Source organism: Physeter macrocephalus, chromosome 21 (genome assembly GCF_002837175.3).
Source record: "Physeter macrocephalus isolate SW-GA chromosome 21, ASM283717v5, whole genome shotgun sequence".
Lineage (NCBI taxonomy): Eukaryota > Metazoa > Chordata > Mammalia > Artiodactyla > Physeteridae > Physeter > Physeter macrocephalus.
This window is the reverse complement of record NC_041234.1, coordinates 79372684-79394997: the sequence shown is the minus strand read 5'-3', so window position 1 is coordinate 79394997 and position 22314 is coordinate 79372684. Positions and strand designations below refer to the sequence as shown.

The 22314-nt window shown below is 43.9% G+C and overlaps 1 pseudogene; it reads right to left on the bottom strand.

Moving 5' to 3' along the window:
• Positions 1 to 20204: 20204 nt before the first annotated feature.
• LOC102973224 (adenosylhomocysteinase-like) lies at positions 20205 to 22259 on the bottom strand (annotated as a pseudogene).
• Positions 22260 to 22314: the final 55 nt, after the last annotated feature.

Here is a 22314-nt window from a genome sequence, read left to right as displayed (position 1 = left end):
TGACTTCATATGGTCTTTTCCTCTGTACCTATCTGTGTCCTCCTAATCTCTTCTTATAAGACCAGTCATATTGGATTAGGGCCCACCCTAATGATCTCATTTTAACTTAGTTACCTCTATAAAGACTCTTATCTCCAGATACAGTCACATTCTGAGGTACTGGGGGGGAAGGGGGTAGGACTTTAACATGAATTTGGAGGTGACTCAATTTAGCCTGTAACAGGGTGTTACTACATCTAGACAAAGAAGAGTAGGAGAGGAGAGAACAGGGTGAGGGGAGGGAGCAGGAGGAGGGAGTGTGGGAGACTGTGGAGTAGGAGCTGGGGAGGAGTGGGAGTAGGGGTAAGAGGAAGGAGCAGGGTGAGGGGAGAAAATAGGAGTAGTGGGAGGGGGGAGGGGAGGGGGAATTACTAGAATGGTAGACAGCTGTGTGGAAAGGGCCACCTGACAGCAGCTGGGCTCTTCAGGATGCAGTTAGCTCACAGAAACCTCAAAGAAGGCAGAATCCAGGAAGAGGGGCTGGGGTGGTGTACCTGACCTCACTCTTCCCTGCTTTTTATCTCCTGCTGGGTATTTCCCTTTGGCCATATTGGAAACCAAAGGGCAAAGAAGACCTTTGATATATCTATATTGGTAAGCTTGGGGGACACGGCAGGGAGGAAAAGTAGATTGGTGGGGGTAGAGCAAATGAGATTTCTAGCACACACATACCTGAAATAACCATTGTTCACACTTTGCCATATATTCGTAGAATTATTATGTCCTCTTTGGGACCTAGGGCCTTAGCCAACTAGCGGGATTCTTAACAAGGCCATTTATCCATTGAACTGGAGGCCTAGTAAACAAATGGATGTTAGCTCACATGCTTGAACATGTTAGAAATATCACATTTTAAAACATCACATTTCTAAAACTCACATTGCCTCTAAACATAAATATGACCCTGAGATCCAACCGTAGCATGTTGGTGGGATAGCCACTTCAGTTATGATTGAGGATCCCCCATCTTTATTACTTGTACAAACATTCTATGGTCACATCAAAGCCTGAAGAGGTCCCCACTGACATCAGATGTCTGTCCACACTGGTTAGGAATGAGGTGCTCCTTTACTGAAGTGGCCCGGTATCTTCAGATCCCTTGTCCCTGCTGCTTCCGTCAACCCTCTGGGTAGGGGGGTCTTTAGTAAGACTAGGTGCCCAGCTTCTCTGAGCCCACCACAGAGTCTTCCTTGGGGCCTAATATGGAAAAACATGTCTCTGCTACAGGAAGGACCCATAAACCCTGACCTCTTTTCTCTTGCTGCCTTCAAATGCCCTCCATTCCCATCTAGGGAAACCGTGCTTGATTTTGTCAAGGCATATAGTCCTTTTCAAAATATAAAAGCCACTGGCTTCAAGCAGCTTTCACCTCCAGCTCTGCTATAAACCTCCCTCTCATGGATCCCTGCGGAAAATGGGAGGAGAGAAAAAATATAAGAACACAATACACATGTTAATATCTCAATGACTAATAAATTGAGTATTTTCCAGTTAGGTTCATAGGTAGTTTCTTTTTCTTTTAGCTGATTTCTTCTTGTGTCATTTTTTAAAAGCAACACCTTAGGAATATTCAGGAGTGCTTTATTAGGACCTAAACCAGGCCATCCTATTGATTAAAAAAAAAGAAGGCAATTATAATAAGTATATCCAAATTATTACCCAAATCTCTGTTGATTTAGCAAGTTTCTCTATTCTTAAACTACACAGGTGATGTAGTTTCATCTAGCCATCTAAATGACTAAAGGCTTCCCTTCTGAAACTGAAGGGTGGTTTTGAGAATATATTTACCGCATCAGATTCAGCACCTAGCTAACATGGTGGTTCCATAATAAATGCTATTATAATTGTTATTTATTATTTTCAGCAATATCATTAACAAGAAAAATAAGTCATTTTCCATTCAGGAGGATGTATGTGGATTTCACAACAGAAGCAGGTTGTGAAATAACTCTCATGACACCCATAAAACACCTAGAAAGTAAAGAAGGTAGCCATTAAATATAAGCCTTATCTTGCCTAAGAAAATTTTCCGGTACAGAATAAACGTTCAAAAATGATAATTCTCTCCTTTCACTTCCCAAAAGAAAAGGGTGAATAATATATTTATAAGATCCGTGGTTCTCAACCTGAGGTCCCCAGACTCTTAAGGGTTTTTAAAGATACCATTAAGAATTGAAGAGCTCTTTTCTCTTCGGGTCTTTCCTCTTCTTTCTTTTTTTCCTAATTCATTATGAAGTAACACCTAGCTGAGCTTTTTCTAGAATCAAAGGAGATAATATATTTTAAAATACATCATGAATTGTGAACTATAATAATAATAATGGTTAACAGTTTGCTTGCTTATAGAAATGTCAGTTATCAGAAGCTGTATATATATATATTTTTTTTGAAAGACCTTTCAAAATGTAGAAGTCTAAATAAGGCGGAGCATAGAAGTTGGAGATAGTTTAGATTTTGTTTAAAAATATAAAGTTAGAATTCCCTGGCAGTCCAGTAGTTGGGACTCTACACTTTTGCTGCCAAGGGGCTGGGTTCCATCCCTGGTCGGGGAAAAAAGATCCTGCAAGTCACGCAGCACAGCCAAAATAAATAAATAAAAATTTAAAAAGTTAGATAATCAATTTAGAAAAATCTTAGGACAAGCACTAAAAGATTAAAAATAGAGGGGCTTCCCTGGTGATGCAGTGGTTAAGAATCTGCCTGCCAGTGCAGGGGACACGGGTTCGAGCCCTGGTCCGGGGAAGAGCCCACATGCCGCGGAGCAACTAAGCCCGTGTGCCACAACTACTGAGCCTGTGCTCTAGAGCCCACGAGCCACAACTACTGAAGCCCGTGCACCTAGAGCCCATACTCCGCAACAGGAGAAGCCACCGCAATGATAAGCTCACGCACCACAATGAAGAGTAGCCCCAGCTCGCTGCAGCTAGAGGAAGCTCGCACGCAGTGACAAAGACCCAACGCAGCCAAAAATAAATAAATTAAATAAATTAATTTAAAAAACTAGAATGTGTAGGCTTCCCTGGTGATGCAGTGGTTGAGAGTCCACCTGCCAATTTAGGGGACACGGGTTCATGCCCCAGTCTGGGAAGATCCCACATGCCGCGGAGCGGCTGGGCCCCTGAGCCATGGCCAATGAGCCTGCGCGTCCGGAGCCTGCGCTCCGCAGTGGGAGAGGCCACAACAGTGAGACGCCCGCGTACGGCAAAAAAAAAAAAAAATAATAATAATAATGTGTAAATACCAAAATTCCAAAGAAAACTCCATTGGTCCAGCAGAAGGCAGGAAAGGAGAGGAGGGGACGGATGCAAAGAACAAACATTATAAACAGAAAACACAAAGTAGGAAGGTAGAAATAAATGTAGCTACAGTATGCCAATAATCAAAATAAAGATACACGGATTAAACTCAACAGGAATAAAACCTCAGATTGGATTTATTTTCCAGGCACAGAATCCAGTTCCATGCTTTTTCTCGGAGATACTCTTAAAATTATCCAGAAAAATTCAAAATAAAATGATGGAAAAATATATACCAGGCAAATACTAGTCAAAAGAAAGCTAATGTAGCAAAAGTTTTTCCCAGGCCCCATGGCTTTGTAGCTCACTCCAGAGAGCTCTACAGTCACTTTAAATCACAAATTGAGCCTCATTTCAGTGATTAGAACCCCTAGTCCCAAATAATAAAGGAGTCTTTGAACTTGATTCAGAGTTAAACCTCTCCTCCCTTAGCTAGCACCAACTTCTAGTGGGCCTCCCACTTTGTGGGGAAGGGATGTGCTGGGTTTCTTCTCTTTTCCTATCCTCCCCATTCTCTAGCCCATCAGATTTCTTATGCTGGAGTCAGATCCCATTTCACTGTGCCTCCAAACTCCAAAAGCTACATATCAAGCTTCAAGGGGTCCAGTTAAAGCCTTGGGGTGAAGGGCAAAGCACCGGAACTCTTCCCCCTTGGAAGCCCACTCCAAAGAAATCCTCAAAAAAATTCTTTCTTCATATCTCCTCTCTTAAACCTTTTAATCCTTTTAAGTTTTAGAGCTGCTTGGTTATTTCCTTTGAAAACCTGGCTTTAGAATTTCATATCTATTATATCTTGGTTGCTTATGAGAAAACTCAAATTTAACATGCTGTCATGCAAATTGAAACCAATAAATCCCTCAGTCCTGGAAGGTCACCATCTAAAGTTTAAAAAAAATTTAAAAGGTAGGGTATGGGCTTTGGAGTATAACAAAACCTAGGTTAGAATATAAACTCTATAATTTACTAGATTAAGGGCCTTGGAAAATACACCTAACCTCTCGGAGTTGTTTCTTCTTCATGTAAGGGAAATACTGTTACCTACCTCACAGGACTGTTATGGGGATTAAAGAGAATCAACCCAGGGCTTCCCTGGTGGCGCAGTGGTTGGGAGTCCGCCTGCCGATGCAGGGGACGCGGGTTCGTGCCCCGGTCCGGGAGGATCCCGCGTGCCGCGGAGCGGCTGGGCCCGTGGGCCGTGGCCGCTGGGCCTGCGCGTCCGGAGCCTGTGCTCCGCAGCGGGAGAGGCTGCGGCGGTGGCAAAAAAAAAAAAAAAAAAAAAAAAAAAAAAAAAAAAAAAAAAAAAAAAGAGAATCAACCCAAAACACCAAACACTGCATCTGGCCCTTAGTGAGCACTCATGAAAATGTTAGTTCCCTCCCCACCCTGCCTCTTCCCTTCCTTGAAAAATATGCCTGTGACACACTCTACCATAAAGAGTATTTGGTAAATGTAACAACAAGAAGAGGAATCACAGGTATGGTCTTCAGTGCCATTTCTGTATTCCAGAATAAGTTGTCTGATGGATACAATATAGGAAAAGGGACAATATTATCATACCATTCTCACTTTGGGAGTTACCCACCCAATGGAGTTGAAGGTAGGAGTCACAATCATCATGCCATTTAACTGGTTCATGTGTTTTCCTAAACCTTAATTTTAGCTTCTAGGTTAAAAATCAATAAAGCATATGTACTTAGAGCTGTAGAACCTTAAGACTGAGAGTTCCAGACCCAAGCACATCAATAGCTACAGATCCTTCCCCTCTTCTGCCTTCATCTACCAAAGATGGTAAAATAGCTGATATTATTTAATATGTGTGAGATACTAAGTGGTCTGTATAAAAATCATTCATATAAACCTCACAACAATCCTAAGAGGAAGTAATGTGATTATCTCAGTTTTAGAAAAGGGGCACAGAGGCCAAGGACACACAGCTAAAAGTAATAGACCTGGGACTTGAACCCAGTTAGTCAGGCTCTTAACTACTATACTACCCTGCCTCTCTGAAAAACAGTACAGCTATTGAGAAATGTGAAACGTGAGCTCTCATCTGTGAAAGTACCCTGAGCCTATGTACCAGTTCAGGCCTTCCTAGAAGCAAATGCCAAGACAAGATTAGGCAACATTAGAGATTTATTCGGGGAGCACTTATGAAAAATAAAAGAGGAAGGACCTGGAAGACATGGGGAAAGCCTTCAGACTGTGATTCACATCTCACACCTGTGAAAGAAGAGAGGGAAGGAAGGCAGACTAGGCAGGAAGAGCCTCAGACTGTGGTGCAATAAGGAAGTCTGGGGACTTCCCTGGTGGCGAAGTTGTTAAGAATCTGCCCACCAATGCAGGGGACACAGGTTCGAGCCCTGATCCTGGAAGATCCCACATGCCGCAGAGCAACTAAGCCCATGTGCCACAACTACTGAGCCACACTACTGAGCCCACGTGCCACAACTACTGAAGCCCGTGAGCCTAGAGCCTGTGCTCTGCAACAAGAGAAGCCACTGCAACAAGAGAAGCTACCACAATGAGAAGCCCACACGGCACGACAAATAGGCCCCGCTTGCCGCAACTAGAGAAAGCCCGTGCGCAGCAATGAAGACCCAACCAATGCAACCATAAATAAATAAATAAATAAATAAATAAATAAATTTATTAAAAAAAAATGAATGTCTGCACCAGGCCAGTGGGGAGGACAGGCAAAGATTAAGGGAATCCAAAGAGCAGAAACGGCCTGGCTCTGGCTGCCCAACTGTGCTCAGTTAGGGTATGGGAACAATCTGGGTAAAATGTGGCCTTAGCGTGAATGTCAGGGGAGATCCAAAGGTTCTTTTGAGGAAATATCTGAGCTATGTGACTCCATGGCCACCACAGACCCGGTGACTTTTTCCTGGCAGTCATCCACATACCTTCTGGCACCCGAGTGTTTTGCAAGAACCCTGAACCTGATCCCTCTACCCTGCCTCACCAGAGGGGCTCCCACTCCCAGGCATTGTCTCCCAAGGGCTTGGGCATCCTGCTTAGCAGACAGCTCTCTCCAGGGTCCTGGACCCTCAATGCTTTCTGCTCTGGAGTTGGCCAGGCAAGTAGCTTCTTGGAAACGTGATTGGGATATCAGCCTTCTGTGTGGGCAGGGAAGTGGTGAGGGGGCCAGAGAACCAGGCTTTGGATGCTGCTGACCCTCCAACATCAACGCCTCCAAAACATCTTCACACCAATCCACAGTCTGACTACCCTGACCTCCAAGTCGTGGGCTAGGCCTGCAGTGCATAGGGGTGTTCACACATGAAGTGCCACCCCTTTTCTCCTGAGCTGTGAGACCACATGCCTTTGTAGCTCCCTTCACCTGGGGGCTCCCGTGCCTCTGGGCCTGGGCTGACGCAGACATCAGAAGCGCCGCACCAGGCACACACAGACCTAAAGTCACCGCAGAACCACCCAAACAGGCCAGGGCACATCCGAGGCCCTTCTGGGAATCTGAGCAACGTGAGTGGGAGAGGGATGGGTGAGGCCATGTCTGAGGTCTAACCCCATTTCAGGGGGGCTACTTCACTGGACTCTGACAGAAGGGCCAGCCCCTTCTGCTTCAGCCCCAAGTTACCTGGTCAGGCCCAGCCAGGTCAGACATCTGTTTGCTCAAAGACTGTCCCGACCAATGTTTCCACTTGGGAATCACTGGGCTTTATCTCCTCCCCTATAAAAGGTTCCCCCGCCAAAAAAAAGGTTCCCCAAAAGAGACGGGGAAAAGGAAAGAGAGGCAAAGTGCTCTGACCTGCAATGGGACAGTCGTTGTCCTCCTGGTGTGTATGTTCAGGACAGCCTGGCCATCAACCTAGAAGAAGTCTGGTGCCTACTGCAGACTGGAGAAGAGAAACCAAAGTCAGACCACCCTGGAGAGTGTGCCTTGGGGGAGCCTTTCCACATCCTGCCCCAGTGTCATGCCTCAGAGCACCCAGGGGGCTAGATTCATCCTGTCCTATAGAACTGGCAAGTGAGTTGCTGGAACCCTCAGCTCACTCCAGCCAGAATCCAGCCCAATCAGCATCCATCAGGCTACCATAACCTTAAAGAATGGTCTGAAGATTCCCCCAGAATAACACCACTGAGAAAACAAAAAGCCAAGGGTACATTCATTCTTACTTTGCTCCATAGAAACTTAATTATACTTGTCACTTTTTCTTTACAATTTTCAATTTTTCGTTTTAGTGCTTTAGAAAGGCACTCCCCCTGGAATTTTTATGAATATTTTCTTTTAGTTTATTTTTCTCACTTTATAGTTTATACTGCCTCTGCACACACACAAAAACTATGCTTCCTAGTCCCATAGCACCCTCAGCCCCTTGCCATTAGGTGAGGCTACGTTACTAGTTTTGGCCAGTCAGCTGTGCAGAGCAGTGACTTATGTTACTTCTAGACTACAGTGACTTTAGAAGAATAAGAGATTTCTATGACCCTCTCCCTTTGCCACAGTGACCAGCGATGTCCCAGGCTGTGGAGCCTCTGTCAGCTGGGGTCCCTGACAGATAGAAAGCAGAGCCCCCTCACCCCTGACCTTCACCAACACTTGTTGGGCGCTTACTGCGTGCTAAAACTAAACCTTTGCTATGTTAAGCCGCTGAAGTTTGGGGGTTGTTACCCCAGCATAAGCTTAGCCTAACCTGACAAACAGCGATGGCTCTCAAAGTTTAGGATGCAATAGAATCACCTGTGAAACGTTAAAATACATATTTTGTGACAAAAATACATTGGGGGACAGACATGGATTAGTGATGATAGGAGAGAACTACTCAATTATCAGCTGATTTGACAAATCCTTTTGAATTTTATACTTTTCAGTTTGTTTAACTTTATAATAGTATTTGTTACCCAGGTGCTTGGAAAAACAGAAGACGCAAACAAAAAGGAAAAATTAAAAATACAGAACTCTACACAGATATTGCTAACCTTCTAGTGTGGCATGTTAGGAATTTTCTTTTGAAAAAAGTCCATGTTGTCCCTACAAGAGAGGAATGGAAAAAAGAATGCACAGCACTCCTTTCGCGAGCTCTGTCAACTCCCCTAATCACACGCACACGCACACGCACACGCACACACGCGCACGCGCGCGCGGCAGGGCAAGAGTGTGGGGAATGCAGTCCTGAAAAGGATTCGCTTCCATGTCTGCCCGCCCCCGCCCCTGAGGGCTACAGGCACCAGCCACTCGCACCCACCTGCAGGGATCCGGGGTGCTTACCTCTCTCCATCTTTCCCTCGACCCGCCCACATCCTCCGCAATAGGATGCTTGCACCCACGCAGGGTTCCCGCCCACCTCCCCAGCATTCCCCATTGCCCACCATTTACTGAATCAAAATGGATAGAAGGCGTGGATGTGGGGTGAAAACTGCAGTACGGGGTCCGCTTCCCACCCCACCCGCCACGCCCCTTTCCTTTCCAGTGGTTTGCAGGTGGCTCCCACCTGCACTTCTACTTCCAGGGAACCCTGGTGTTTTCCTCCTCCTCCTCTTTTTCTGGGCCAGAGGCCAGCCTGCTTTCAATGCAATAGGGAGCTGGTACTCAAACATGACCGCCGCCCCCTTCCCAGATTCCTCCCCCAAGCCCACCATTTTTTTTTTTGCCCCAAAATGGACCGGAGCAGGGGCAGGAAAGGAGCATAGGCAATGCAGTCCTGGACCCGCAACGGTGTTCGCCCTCGCCTTCGGATAACCTCTGCTCTTTCAAACCTGCTCAGATCCCCGGCAGGTGGTAGTCACTTCCTCTGGTCTAGTGTCCAGAAGAGCGCCCGCCTGCCTCCAAGGTAAGAGGGAGATGGTGCTCAGGCGGGGGAAAGAGGACTCAGACTACACAGTGACTGAAGTTCACGTCAGCCCTTTGTCCAGCGAGGCCCATGTTAACAGTGATTTCAGGTCCCCAGTTAACTCTCCCAACAGCGCTGAAGCTGGAGCCGGGTTGTTCCTCCCCGCCCCACTTGACAGTCTTTTCAGTCTTGGCCAGAAACTGGAAAAGTGTATCATCTCCTTGGAATTTCTACTCGCCTTTCTCAGATTATCAGAGAGGATCAGCCCCTGGCGGTTAGTCGACCCGTGTCTCCTTCCCCCGCCCCCACTGCTCCCTAGATTCTCCACCTCCCCTCCCCCAAGAACCCGAATGTCTACCATTTCCCTTGCAGTCCTGTCCAGGCACTGAAATGGGATTCAGGAAATAAGGATCGGAGTGAGAGATTTTTACTAGTTCTTTTTAACATTTGTCAGTTCTGTGCCTTGTAGTTATTATCATTACCGTTATTACTATCAGCCTATGTCCTGTTTACCATTAGAAGATAGAAAAGAGCTATCTATTGTCATTTGGGAAGCAAGAGGTAGATTCAAGTGTGTGTGGGAATAAGCAAACAACCCAGCCACCTGTTTTCCCTGCTCAGTGTTAATACAAATATAGATCCTTTAGGCAGCTACGTTTTTGGAAGTTTGAAATGTACAGGGCAGCTGGAGGCTCCCCTTGGGAGGGGCCCCTGTGTGTGTGTTTGGGGGGCTGGTCCATGAAGTCAGCCTCTGAGGTCACATAATTTCATAATAACATCTTGGAATTTCAGATTTTAAAAGCTGGTCACATGTCCTGGTCTTCAAGATTATTATTAATTTAACCTCTACAATTGCTCTGTTTCCCAGTTCTCTACCACATCCACATCCCTATTAACCCTTTCCAATTGCAACCAAAATTTCATACTACTTCTTACCATCTCAGGGACAGATCTAGGTTGTGAGGCCTGAAACTTAAGATTCAGGGGACCCTCTTTAAGAAAAAGGACATTAAAAATTTATGGGCAATGCAGGCAATTAGGTGCCAAAGTTAATATTTATTTATAATGAGAAATCACAAGAAATTATGAAATTTGAACAGCTGGTGTATACAAAACATCCCAATTTCCATACAAACAATATTTTTATTAATTACTGCCTGGCACACCTCTATGATATTTTCCCTACAATTTTTTTTATTATAAACTCTTTAATCCTCTCTTCATATGTCTGTGTAATATTTTTCCTAGAGAAAATGTAAAGATAATTCAATCTTTCCTTTGCATGGTTAATCAATTTATTATTATTATTGTTGTTGTTGTTGATAAAAGTTTCAGCTTTACAACTCATTATTGGTGATGGGTGAATTTTTAGTATTACCAAATTTGAGTAAACTGCTGTCTAACTCTGTCAAGTTTCTTTCTTATATGGGCTTAAGATTTAAGTTTTCTTGTGCAGATTCTTAAATAGTCTTAATAATGACACTTACAAACCAGTTTGATGTCAGTGTCCTGAAGAGGAGCAGAATTTGCCACTCCAAAATATGCCTCCTGGGCATAAAGATTATTTTAGGCTGATTATTTTTAAGAAACCCAGACCTAGTGAAACAGGAGGGAAGGGGGCAGGGCACAACCTTTAAAAGAATGACATAGACACGACATAAATGATTAGAACCAACTAGGTCCAAGATGGCAGACGAGACTTCTACTAGACCTTGAGCCTCAATATACGCTTACTGTAGCACATCAGCACGCTAAATGACACACCCACAGGCGCCATGACAATTCCAAGGCTGAACATAAATGTCAAAAAGTGGGCGGTGGCCCAACTCCTGGAAATCCCTACCCCTTCCCCAAAATAGCTGGAATACTCCTCCCACTCATTAGCCTATGAAATTACCAACCCCTATAAAAACTAACAACCCCATACTCTGGGGCCATTTTTGCCTCTGAGATGGCCCACACTCTGTCTGTGGAGTGTGTTTCTCTCTAAATAAATCCATTTCTTACTTATCACTTTGCCTCTCACTGAATTCTTTCTGCGATGAGACATCAAGAACCTGAGCTTCATTAAGTCCTGAGACCAGGTGTGTGATCTCAGTTAAAAGACCGTGGGTTCAAGTTCCCATCTGGGTTTTGGCTGGGTTCAAGTCCCAATCTGGGGTTTAGCTGGGTTCAAGTCCCAGCACGTGGGTTCAAGTCCCAATCTGAGATGCATGGTTTCACTAGCAGAGGCTCAGAAAACCGGTAAGTTACCCTTTTGTAAGAGAGATTTACATTTATAAGGGAAATCTCCATTTGTAGGGTGTCTCCCTCTAAATGCCTGGAAGAGAAGGATGACTAAATCTCTAGAAACTTATCAATGGAGAAGGCAAAGACTCAAATTTGCATAACAACCTTACTCTTGTTTACTGTGCTTTTCCTGGTCACCTCCCATAACTGGCCACCCACCCACCCCCCAGCAACATCCTTTGTCTTTAGAAGAAGATGATATTTAAAGTGGTGTCTTGGGCTATTTTGGGGAGTTATTCAGTTTCCTGGGTCTCTCCTCTGTATACACGGTTTTTTAAAAATATTTTTTTATTTATTTGGCTGCGCCCAGTCTTAGTTACAGCACGCAGGGTCTTCATTGCCGCGTGCAAGATCTTTGTTGTGGCATGCGGGATCTTTCTTGTGGCACGCGGGCTTTTAGTTGCAGCACGAGGGATCTAGATCCCTGACCAGGGATCAAACCCAGGCCCCTTGCATTGGGAGTGCAGGGTCTTAACCACTGCACCACAAGGGAAGTCCCTATATGTGTTATTAAATGTGTTTGGTTTTCTCTTATTAATCTGTTCTTTATTACAGGAGGGTCTCAGCCAAGAACCTAGAAGGGTAGCAGGAAAATTATTTGTCCTACCCCACAGTCCTCATTGTAGTAGTGATTTTGAGTTTTAAGGTATCTTAGTCAATGTCAGTATTTCATGCCACATCACCAAGAAATTAATATGAACCTGTGTGGATGTGATTGGGCAAAACCATACATGTGGTCGGTGTAGCAAAAGACCAGGAGTGCATTTTTGATAAATCATATCGTACGTACTTATAGGGCAGCAATGGGAGCCAAGACTAAAAAAAGTATCTTGGAATCAGGTAATGAAGTGGGAAATAGCATCAAATGCTGGCAAGTAGCTGGTGTTAAACCATCATGGTATTAATTTGAGCTGTAAAATTTGTTCATGGTTCCCTAAACATATGAAAGGCAATAAAGTGTAGCATTAGTTCATTAGCATTAGAATCAGACAACCCTAGTTTGAATCCTAGAGCTTCTACTCACTACACTGTGAAATCTTACTAGTAATTACTTAATCATACATGGAAGTGACTGAGAAACACATGAATAAATTATACAATTAAACCCAAACTAAATATAATTCCAAGTCAGCTTCCCCTTAGCTTGATCCCAGACATGACCACCTCCATCTCACTGTTGCAGGAAGGGGGACGCCTTACAGGGCCCAAGAGTGGGCTCTTATCTAACACTCGGAAAAGAATTGTCCGAGGAGACACACATGCTGACAAAGCAAGAGACTTTTATTGGGAAGGGGCGCCCGGGTGGAGAGCAGGAGGGTAAGGGAACCCAGGAGGACTGCTCTGCCACGTGGCTCGCAGTATCAGGTTTTATGGTGATGGGATTAGTTTCCCGGTTGTCTCTGGCCAATCATTCTGACTCAAGGTCCTCCCTGGTGGCGTTTGCATCGCTCAGCCAAGATGGATCCCAGTGAGAAGGATTCCGGGAGGACATATGGACTGGTGTCTCCTGTCTCCTTTTGACCTTTCCCGAATTCTTCCAGTTGGTGGTGGCTTGTTAATTCCGTGCTCCTTACCAGGACCTCCTGTTTAAGATAACTCATGCAAGTGGTTACTATTGGGCCTGGCCAGAGCGGGCAGTTTCAGTCAGTGGTTCCCCTAACAACTCCCCCATGAGAGACTTCATACTCAAGATACTTCTTGGGAATTGGGGCAGAAGTCTCTTTCTTCTGTAACTATTTCCTGCTGAGAGTGGGCATAGTCCTGCCTAGTAGAGTAGAAGTCTCTCTCTACCTGATCTAAATCGAGGTGTTATATGACTGAAACCAGTATTCACCCTCATGGTAACAACACTTTAGCCTGAAACTGTTGAACCCTGTCGGAGATGAAACAGACAGGGGCCAAACAGGAGGTCTAACTGGATGGTCATCACTGGGCCCAGAAAAGGCAGGCAAAATCTGCAGGATGTGTGACTTTCTTCTAATTGGTTGGTGGCAAAGTAACAGGACATTGCTCCAGGAATCTTGCACTCAGCTTGAAGTTACCATCCTCCACTTGGGTGGGGGCCTTAGTTCCTGCAGAAGAACTCAAAGGTATTGCTATGCATACTCCTTAGGAGGAGCCAGAAGCCTGCCCCAAGGCTGTACCACCACTTGACTCCCCTGTTTCTGTATCCCCTCCATTCTCTGATTAGCAGCTGTTTGAATCTGCCCTTTGGAATGGTCAAGGAGGCTGAATGAAGTCTAAATCCTACAAACAAGAAACAGGGGACACAGAAAGGATTTGTACTCCAGAGCCCCACAGAGTCCTGCTCAGCTTCAATTCAGGGAACTGGATAATGACGGCTCTGGCCACTTCCTGCTAAAATGGGGCATAGTCCTGCCTCAATTTGGAAAATAGACACTGAATCAGAAATATTTCTGAGTTCTGAGTTCTGGATCTGAGTCTTGTATGATTAAAATCTCAATCCCTGGTCTGCCATTTTAGTGTAACAGGCCCAATTAGAAGCAGTTGGAGGAGTGACAACTGGAATTTTAATAGGAAAAATAAATCTCATTTCATTTCAGGAAAATAAGCCTGAAACCCAATCTGGACCACCACTTTGGGGAGACTTGTAGCCAGATAGCCAGTTGTCTACTTTTATCTAAGTAGGTTTTAACTTTTAATGTGGTATTAACACATAAATAACAGGTGCTATTGGTCATCATACATGTCTCTTCTGTTTGTTAATGTATGATCTAAAGCAATTTCATTGTCTAAAAATGTAATAGTTACAAGACCTTTAAAAAGTAAGGTTGTAGTTACCAGCTGCCAGCTGACATTGTTGTGAGAATGGCTGGTGGCATCCAATTCTGACACAGCTCAGAAAACTCAAGTTCTTAGCAATACAAGGACTTGTCTGAAATCACACCCATAATGTTACCTAGTTATTTCATTGGGTGTCTAAACCATAGCTACTCCATTTTGACTTTTAATTGTAATATTCCCCTTAATGGCCAAAGCAGATGTCACCGTTAATGATGTTAGTGTTTCTCTAGGTATGAGAAGATGAAAGAATTTGGGCTCATAAGATCTTCTCCTGAAAACATCTAACTAGCTAAAGGCCTGTTCTTCCAGGTTTTCTCAGAGCACAGAGTGCCTCATCCTGATCTACACCCTGAATTCCTTTCAGAGGATGTTGAAGGTCAGTGGCTGCAGTGGCCATTGACTTAACCCTTGCAGAGGCAGATGGCAATTTTCAGTTGGCAGAGCCCCTTCAGGGTCATAAATTTGACCATGGTTTGGGGGGCATTTCATGACCATTTCGGCCCACGGTGCTAGGAATACCTATTCCCAGGTCTGGCGAAGATTTCACTGATAGGCCACTCAGTGTCCTGCTATTATTGGACTAGGCTTCATTAACAGTGCCACTAGTCTTCAGACCACCCGTCTCACTAGTCTCTTATGGTCCAGGAAAATATTCCCTCTTGTTGCTTCTTCCCATATCTAGAATTACACCATTAAATCATTGATCTTATATGGAACTATATATCATCATTTTATCAGAGGCTCAGTCACACATTTGGTAATGCAAGAAACAACAATTTTGTAAAACAGGCAGTATAAAAAACAATATAGCTAGCAGATTAGTAAGGTCATAAGCAAGAACATAAGTCAAGAACTTCCATTAGGTGCAGCCCAGTATATCCTAGGTCATCTGACTTAGTCTGTTCTGTACCAATCCTTATCTTTAAGGGAAATTATATATTGGCATTGTCCATAAGGCACCCAGCCCAGTTTCCTAGTGTTACTAGACTGAGTATCCCTAGTATGATTTAATTGTTCCCAACATATAGGAGCCTTAATTACCATAGTCTGGTGTTACATAACTACATAAATCCATCCCATAATTGTGGGAGGTCTTATTCCTTGGCTGAAATTTTGCTTGTTGCTCTGATTGAGCCTGAGTAATAGACAAAAACTCATATTTATAGCCAGGGTCAGAGCAGGCATTATTAATTGGCCAGGTGAGGGGATTCCATCTAGTAATATCAGTAGTGACCTGAACATGACTATAATTTTGCTTTTAAAGTAAATTTCCTCAGAGCCAACCAGTTAGAGCCTTGAAGTGGAGAAATTCACCGAGGTAACCCAGAAGTACTAGATACATGTAATTGGCCACAAACCCAACAATTGGATTGATTTTTAAAACTAGCATAGGATCGTGCTCATGATAGGAAAACATTTGATTCATATGCAAGGGTCCAAGAAGTCAAGAAAACATTATAAATGATCGTATGAGTCAGGCTGAGGATCTGGAGCAAGCTGTCTACTTCTGATGTGGTCTTCTTCTCATCCTAGCATGAGTAGTTTCTCTGTTTGAGCACTGTTTCAAGGTTATTTTGAGGTAAACCGTCCTCTCTACAGGCCAGTCCAGTGGGGGGGCCCTTTGTGAGTGGAAATTAATCCAAGAGTCAATTCCCTTCAGTTTCACTGTGCTTGAGCTAGTTAAAGAGCACCTGATAAGGGTCCTTCTGCCCAGGGTAGAGAAAGTCCTTTAAATTATGTCTTTTCCAGCATGCATAATCCCCTGGTTGCAGGTCGTGGGGCATCTGATCTTCATCCAAAGATAGATTATTGAGATAAGCTTCAGAAACAAACAGCGTGTCCTTCAATTAAACTTTACATTAATATAACGTAACAGCAAGGAACTATCTGGGAGGTGAGTCTTAGTAAATACAGACCTCCGTAAACAAAACTGGAATTTAATATTCACTGAAATATAATTTTTCTCTCTAAAATTACCCTCGTTTTTACAAAATATAACCAAATTAAGACTAGTTTGCTTGCAAAATAACTCTGGTCTTAATAAACTTGGCCTGATGATTTATATAACTATAATTGATCATATAGGCATTTTGCTTGCTGAAACTTTTATATGGAATCTCAGACTGGACTTTTAAAAGACCTCTCAGGGCTAGGAAATTCCCACCAAGAGCTTATCACAGATTTTGCCTAATAGATCTAGGTGAATTCCTCCCTTTTCAAGGTTCCTAAAATACCTTGAGATTTCTGTACCTGTTAGTGAGGTAGCCTTCCTAATTTATCTGATAAAGCTGCTGGGAACATAAGAGTTTTCAATCTCTGGAGGAAGCAGACAGAGAGAAAAGATAAATGTTTCAATTCTGCTTACAAAGGTATAATTTACCAAATTATTGTAAGTCATAATTAGTTTAAGGGGAAGGTTTTCCTTATACCTGGAAAACACAGATTTAAACCAGTAATTTTTCAGATAGAAACCATAAAAATTATAACCATATTCACCAGTTTACTCAGTCCTATGTAACTAATCCTTTTTGTTGACAGTTTTATGAAGCCATCAGGTTTCCCATTAGAATTCTTCAATTTCTTACCCAGTTCAGCATTATGGTCTGAAAGCCAGAAACTTGTATTTATCCAAAGGTCCTTTCTATAAATCTTGGGTAAGTCATAATTAGTTTAAGGGGAAGGTTTTCCTTATACCTGGAAAACACAGATTTAAACCAGTAATTTTTCAGATAGAAACCATAAAAATTATAACCATATTCACCAGTTTACTCAGTCCTATGTAACTAATCCTTTTTGTTGACAGTTTTATGAAGCCATCAGGTTTCCCATTAGAATTCTTCAATTTCTTACCCAGTTCAGCAATATGGTCTGAAAGTCAGAAACTTGTATTTATGCAAAAGTCCTTTCTATAAATCTTCTTGAAGAGGAAGCATTTTTGCAAAGGCATCAGAGTGAAATCATAACTGTCTATAATGACAAAAGACTTAAGAAGGCACGTTTAAATCTGATTACAATGCAATTGACAAAGTAACTTGGTTACTGCTGTGACATACAACACTTGCAGTAATAACTAGAATTATGACTGATAACATTTTACCAGGACATATCAGATTTTTAGGAACTCAATATAACCTCTAGAATATCTATATTAGTAACATTTACCATACAATATAACCTAAGAAAGTTTATTACTTATTTGATAATACTTCCCATGTAATTTAACCTACCAAATGAACCTAATTAGTTTAATATCTCTCATTGGGATGTTTCAGGGGCCCTCTGAAGCATCCCAAAGTTAGCTAGAGGTCAAAAGAACTTCATTAGAATTTGATTTAGGAAGTTTTGTCAAAAAATATCAAAAGGGTTTAGAACACTCAATCAGATAGGATCATAGGTCACTGTGAAACAACAGTTATTCACTTAGCCAAAGTAACAATAAAAGATTTCAAAGGCAAATATAGAACAGATCACTTAAAAGGTAAAGAAACTCAAAATCTGTTATCAAAAGCAGTTCAACATCTTATGAAAACTTGTCCTCTTAACAGAGAGAAAAGCCAAATTCAAGTTTTGTACCGCTTTACCTTTAAAATTCATTTACTTGGGACTTCCCTGGTGGCGCAGTGGTTAAGAATCTGCCTGCCAATGCAGAGGACACAGGTTTGAGCCCTGGTCCGGGAAGATCCCACATGCTGCGGAGCAACTAAGCCCGTGTACCACAGCTACTGAGCCTGTGCTTTAGGGCCTGCGAGCGACAACTACTGAGCCCGCGTACCACAACCACTGAAGCCCATGTGCCCTAGTGCCTGTGCTCCTCAACAAGAGAAGCCACCGCAATGAGAAGCCTGCGCACTGCAACAGAGTAGCCCCCGCTCACCGCAACTAGAGAAAGCCTGCGTGCAGCAACAAAGACCCAATGCAGCCAAAAAAGAAAAAAAAATCATTTACTCAATCAAATTTATTTTAAACTCAGTCAGTCCTAACCATGCACAAAACTCTTCTCAGGATCCACTTTCCACAAACCTTTTCATCACTTTCTGTATCCATCACTTTACTTTTCCATTCAGAAATAGCCAGCCCTAAGTCAAACCTACTTCCTTTTCCCTTAATAAAATGCAACTCCATTCCTCATACCTTCTTTACTGAAAACATACATCCTACTTTCCTACTGTATACTGACATGTTTTCTTATTATTTCTATTATCTTTTTTTTTAGGCACCAAAATTTTTATTAACCCAACTTCTTGCTCTCTTTTAACATTATAAACCAAATTAATCTCTTTTTGATCCAGAGTTGTGAGGGGAACATCAAGTTACAATGCACTTTTATGTTTCTCTGGCCCCTCTCAACCTCTGGCTGTCACTTCTCTCGTCCTTTCTTGGCTATCCCTTAACAATATATTCCAACCCCTGTAAAATAGGGACTAAAAGTACCAACCTCATTGTTCTGAGGTTTAAGAGAATGCCAAGCACTAAGCCGGGCTCTCAGAAGCATTCAAACTCCAACAGTTCCTCCACACCCTTTGACATAGCTCCTTCTCATCTGTCATGGGCTGAGGAACCATTTTTGTTGACAGTTTTATGAAGCCATCAGGTTTCCCATTAGAATTCTTCAATTTCTTACCCAGTTCAGCAATATGGTCTGAAAGTCAGAAACTTGTATTTATGCAAAAGTCCTTTCTATAAATCTTCTTGAAGAGGAAGCATTTTTGCAAAGGCATCAGAGTGAAATCATAACTGTCTATAATGACAAAAGACTTAAGAAGGCACGTTTAAATCTGATTACAATGCAATTGACAAAGTAACTTGGTTACTGCTGTGACATACAACACTTGCAGTAATAACTAGAATTATGACTGATAACATTTTACCAGGACATATCAGATTTTTAGGAACTCAATATAACCTCTAGAATATCTATATTAGTAACATTTACCATACAATATAACCTAAGAAAGTTTATTACTTATTTGATAATACTTCCCATGTAATTTAACCTACCAAATGAACCTAATTAGTTTAATATCTCTCATTGGGATGTTTCAGGGGCCCTCTGAAGCATCCCAAAGTTAGCTAGAGGTCAAAAGAACTTCATTAGAATTTGATTTAGGAAGTTTTGTCAAAAAATATCAAAAGGGTTTAGAACACTCAATCAGATAGGATCATAGGTCACTGTGAAACAACAGTTATTCACTTAGCCAAAGTAACAATAAAAGATTTCAAAGGCAAATATAGAACAGATCACTTAAAAGGTAAAGAAACTCAAAATCTGTTATCAAAAGCAGTTCAACATCTTATGAAAACTTGTCCTCTTAACAGAGAGAAAAGCCAAATTCAAGTTTTGTACCGCTTTACCTTTAAAATTCATTTACTTGGGACTTCCCTGGTGGCGCAGTGGTTAAGAATCTGCCTGCCAATGCAGAGGACACAGGTTTGAGCCCTGGTCCGGGAAGATCCCACATGCTGCGGAGCAACTAAGCCCGTGTACCACAGCTACTGAGCCTGTGCTTTAGGGCCTGCGAGCGACAACTACTGAGCCCGCGTACCACAACCACTGAAGCCCATGTGCCCTAGTGCCTGTGCTCCTCAACAAGAGAAGCCACCGCAATGAGAAGCCTGCGCACTGCAACAGAGTAGCCCCCGCTCACCGCAACTAGAGAAAGCCTGCGTGCAGCAACAAAGACCCAATGCAGCCAAAAAAGAAAAAAAAATCATTTACTCAATCAAATTTATTTTAAACTCAGTCAGTCCTAACCATGCACAAAACTCTTCTCAGGATCCACTTTCCACAAACCTTTTCATCACTTTCTGTATCCATCACTTTACTTTTCCATTCAGAAATAGCCAGCCCTAAGTCAAACCTACTTCCTTTTCCCTTAATAAAATGCAACTCCATTCCTCATACCTTCTTTACTGAAAACATACATCCTACTTTCCTACTGTATACTGACATGTTTTCTTATTATTTCTATTATCTTTTTTTTTAGGCACCAAAATTTTTATTAACCCAACTTCTTGCTCTCTTTTAACATTATAAACCAAATTAATCTCTTTTTGATCCAGAGTTGTGAGGGGAACATCAAGTTACAATGCACTTTTATGTTTCTCTGGCCCCTCTCAACCTCTGGCTGTCACTTCTCTCGTCCTTTCCTGGCTATCCCTTAACAATATATTCCAACCCCTGTAAAATAGGGACTAAAAGTACCAACCTCATTGTTCTGAGGTTTAAGAGAATGCCAAGCACTAAGCCGGGCTCTCAGAAGCATTCAAACTCCAACAGTTCCTCCACACCCTTTGACATAGCTCCTTCTCATCTGTCATGGGCTGAGGAACCAATGAACCTGTAAACCAAGAACATGGGTATAAAGTCCATAGGCCAAGTGAGGGCCTGGATAGTAAAGTGCATGGGCTTTGTGAACACCACTGCCAACTTCCAGCCTAAGGAAGGACTGACTGAGTGAGCAGTTCCATAACCCCTGGCCTCATGGCTCCCTGTGGGTAACTCCCGTGTACCTCTGTCATGACCAGGGCTTGAGGAGGGACTTCTCAATTCCCCCTGCCACACTTGGAACAGTATGAGGGATGCAGCAGAGGCCAAAGACTGAGTGACTAGCCCCAGGGAGTTGATGGGGAACATTATCAAACCAATCTCAAAGGTGGTGCCATTTGCTCTTGGGGAGGAGAGGTGGGACCCAGTGATCAGGTTTGAAGGGGCCATCACAGTACATGCCCAAGTACTGGGCCTGCTTCTCAGTCAGCTTGGTCAGCTTCACATTCAACTTGCCCAGGTGGGCTTCAGCCACTGCTTCATCCAGCTTCTTGGGCAGGAAGTGGACCCCGACGGGATACTTGTCTGGGTGGGTCCACAGCGCAATCTGTGCCAGCACCAGGTTGGTGAAGGAGTTGCTCATCACAAAGCTGGGGTGGCCCATGGCACAGCCCAGGTTGACCAGCTGGCTCTCGGCCAGAATGATGATGCGGTGCCCGTTCTTCAACAAGTAGCAGTCCACCTGGGGCTTGATGTTCACCTCCACAGTGTTCTCATTCAGCCACTTGATGTCAATCTCCACGTCAAAGTGTCCAATGTTACACACAATGGCGTCATCCTTCATCTGCTCAAAGTGCTGGCCGAGGATGATGTCGATACAGCCCGTGGTGGTGACAAAGATGTTGCCCTCCTGACAGGCCTCATCCATGATGGTCACCTCATAGCCCTCCACGGCAGCCTGAAGCACGTTGATAGGGTTGATCTCCGTGATGATGACGCGGGCCCCGAAGCCCCTCAGGGCCTGGGCACAGCCCTTGCCCACGTCGCCACAGCCCACTACCACTGCCACCTTGCCTGCAATCATCATGTCTGTGGCCCGCTGGATGCCATCTATGAGGGACTCCCGGCACCCATAGAGGTTGTCAAACTTGCTCTTGGTGACAAGAGTCGTTGACGTTGATGGCAGGCACCTTCGGGATCTCGTTGGCCATCATCTTGTACAGGTTGTGGACCCCCGTTGTGGTGTCTTCAGAGATGCCTCGGATGCCTGACAGGAGCTGTGGGTACTTGGTGTGGATGAGGTTGGTGAGGTCACCACCATCGTCCAGAATCATGTTGAGGGGCCCGTCCTTGAAGTACAGCATCTGCTCAATGCACCACAGATATTCCTCGTCCGTTTCACCCTTCCAGGCATACACTGGAATGCCAGCCTTGGCAGTGGCAGCTGCTGCATGGTCCTGGGTGGAGAAGATATTGCAGCTGGACCACCGCACCTCAGCACCCAGGGCAATGAGGGTCTCAGTGAGGACAGCTGTCTCCACAGTCATGTGCAGGCAGCCGGCAATGCGGGCGCCCTTCAGTGATTTGGAGGCCGAGTACATCCCCCGCATGCGCATCAGGCCCAGCATCTTATTCTCTGCGAGGTCCAGGGCCTTGCGTCCCCAGGCGGCCAGGCTGATGTCGGCGACTTTGTAAGGCAGCTTGTCCGACATGCTGGCGGCGTTTCCGCACGGAGTGATGGACACAGGCGAAGGGTCCCCAGCCGCGGACTGGGGACAGGCGCGGGGCTGGCGGCGCCGGGTAGGGCTCTTTCTATTATCTTTAATTACAT